This window comes from Macaca fascicularis, chromosome 3, assembly GCF_037993035.2.
Source record: "Macaca fascicularis isolate 582-1 chromosome 3, T2T-MFA8v1.1".
NCBI classification, from domain to species: domain Eukaryota; kingdom Metazoa; phylum Chordata; class Mammalia; order Primates; family Cercopithecidae; genus Macaca; species Macaca fascicularis.
In genome coordinates, this window is record NC_088377.1 from 103,282,855 (window position 1) to 103,285,618 (window position 2,764).

Genomic DNA, 2,764 nt, shown 5'->3' on the forward strand with positions numbered 1-2,764 from the left:
CTCCCAAAGTGCTTGGATTACAGGTGTGAACCACCATGCCTGGCCAATTTGAGTTTTTTGAGAGAAATATCTTACTAGGGATATGTGCAGAAGAGTATTCCAGGGAGCGGCAACAGCATGTACAGAGACATGGAGACATATTTTGTTCATAGAAGAGGGAATCCTTTGACCCCAAGAACCTCAGTTTGTGTTTGGGTCACTGCTGGAGTTTGGGTATGTTATAGATGGAGTGGGGTGTGTCTATCATGAAAACTCCTCATCCTAATCACATTTGCCTGCCCAGCTTTCTTTCCTCTACTAACTCAGTTCTGTGAAGGAGCAGAGTGATCTTGGCAACTCTTACTAACTTAGTCTCTCGCATCCTTTCAGTTCACCGTTGGATTCAATTCAGATCCATCTTCACTCTGTAGTGCCTTTGTTCTCAATCTGCAGTGGTGGTTTTCATGTGTTATGAGTGGGACAAATAAGTTGTCTAAATAGAATTTTCTTAACCATTTTAAAAACGATTCTTAATTCTCAAACAATTCTCAAAAAAATGCCCAGTAAGATTATTACAGTTTTCAATGCTATTTACAAGTTACCATATGGTGTAGTGGTTAAGAGCATTGGAATCATATAGATTTCAGTTTGAAACTGTCCGTGCTGCTTAGTACGTCTGTGACTTCTTTTGGGAAACTTATTTAAACTCTCTGAGTCTCTGTTTCTTCAAGTAAAGAATTCAGTTTAGTGACTGACATATTGTGAATACTCTTTCTCTCTCTCGGGGGAAAAGTGGCTTTCTTGATTATTTTGTTGGGATCTAAGTGAAGGATGAAGAAGGAGAAAAACTACATGACATGGTATTCATTTGCACTGGGGCTGTTCTGTAAGTGTTCTCTGAAGACATTTTCTTGTGCCTTTTCTGCTTTTTGGTGGAGTGTGTGAGCAGTTCAAGGTTAGGGACTATGTTTTTTTCTGTTTGTTTCCCTCTCTCCCTGTGGCAATTAGGACTGACTGCACAAATGGATAAGGCAAATAAATAAGTTTGCATTCAATCTTATCCAAAAGCCTGAGAAGTGATCACATAAATACTTTTGACTAGCTAATGTTCTGGACTTCCTAGGGCATCCTGGGTGTGATTCTGACCTTTGCTGTCTCGCTGGAACAGTCCTGATCTAGACCTAATCCCATGGCCGCAGCTGCCTTAGAATTCAACTATGTGCAAGTCCTGGGGCCTTGAGAATGACAATTGGATATGTTTGTGTGTTTATACATCTGTATGCACATATGTATATGTATGTATATACACATACATAAATACATACATATTATATATATCCATACACATGCACACACTTAGAATTTCCTACGTATATGAGTTCAGCATTGCTGTTAGATTAGGGAGAAAATGCTGAAATGTTTGTCTTTTGTCTAAGCCATGGAGGCAGGGCTTTGTATCAATTAAAAGGATAGTTGGGCTCTCATGGAGGCAGCTAGCCCAAGTCTGGGGAGCACTGAGCCATGCATGGTGCCCTGCGCTGCCCAGACTAGCAAACAATACACTCAGGATGGCTAAAGGTGACCCCAAGAAACCAAAGAGCAAGATGTCTGCTTATGCCTTTTATGTGCAGATGTGCAGAGAAGAACATAAGAAGAAAAACCCAGAGGTCCCTGTCAATTTTGCAGAATTTTCCAAGAAGTGCTCTGAGAGGTGGAAGACAATGTCCGGGAAAGAGAAATCTAAATTTGATGAAATAGCAAAGGTGGATAAAGTGTGCTATTATCAGGAAATGAAGGATTATGGACCAGCTAAGGGAGCTAAGAAGAAGAAGGATCTAATGCCTCCAAAAGGCCACCGTCTAGATTCTTCCTGTTCTGTTCAGAATTAGGCCCCAAGATCAAATCCACAAACCCCACTATCTCTATTGGAGATGTGGCAAAAAAGCTGGGTGAGATGTGGAATAACTTAAATGACAGTGAAAAGCAGCCTTACATCACTAAGGCGGCAAAGCTGAAGGAGAAGTAGGAGAAGGATGTTGCTGACTGTAAGTTGAAAGGGAAGTTTGATGGCACAAAGGATCCTGCTATTGTTGCCTGGAAAAAAGGTTGAAGAGGAAGATGAAGAAGGCAAAGAGGAAGAAGAGGAGCAGGAGGAGGCTGAATAAATAAACTGTTTGTCTCCTTGTGAATACTTGGAGTGGGGAGCACCATAATTGACACATCTCTTACTTGAGAAGTGTCTGTTGCCCTCATTAGGTTTAATTACAAAATTTGATCACGATCATATTGCAGTCTCTCAAAGTGCTCTAGATCAGTGGTTTACATGAAGTGGCCATGGGTGTCTGGAGCACCCTGAAACTGTATCAGAGTTGTACCTATTTCCAAACATTTTAAAAATGATAAGGCATTCTCATGTTCTCTTCACTCTCTGCCCTTTGCTGTTGGTGTGACAAGGCATTTAAAAGATGTTTCTGGCTTTTTTTCTTTTTGTAAGGTGGTGTTAACTATATGGTTATTGGCTAGAAATCCTGAGTTATCAACTGTACATGTCTATAGTTTGTAAAAAGAACAAAAAAACCGAGACAAACTCTTGATGCTCCTTGCTTGGTGTTGAGGCTGTGGGGAAGATGCCTTTTGGAGGGGCTGTAGCTCAGGATGTGCACTGTGAGGCTGGACCTGTTGACTCTGCAGTGGGCATCCATTTAACTTCAGGTTGTCTTGTTTCTGTATATAGTGACATAGCATTTTGCTGCCATCTTAGCTGTGGACAAAGGGAGTCAGCGGG

The 2,764-nt window shown here is 41.2% G+C and overlaps 1 pseudogene; it reads left to right on the top strand.

Annotated features, from left to right (window-relative positions):
- Positions 1 to 1,463: 1,463 nt before the first annotated feature.
- LOC107129230 (high mobility group protein B3 pseudogene) lies at positions 1,464 to 2,144 on the top strand (annotated as a pseudogene).
- The last annotated feature ends 620 nt before the right edge of the window (positions 2,145 to 2,764 follow it).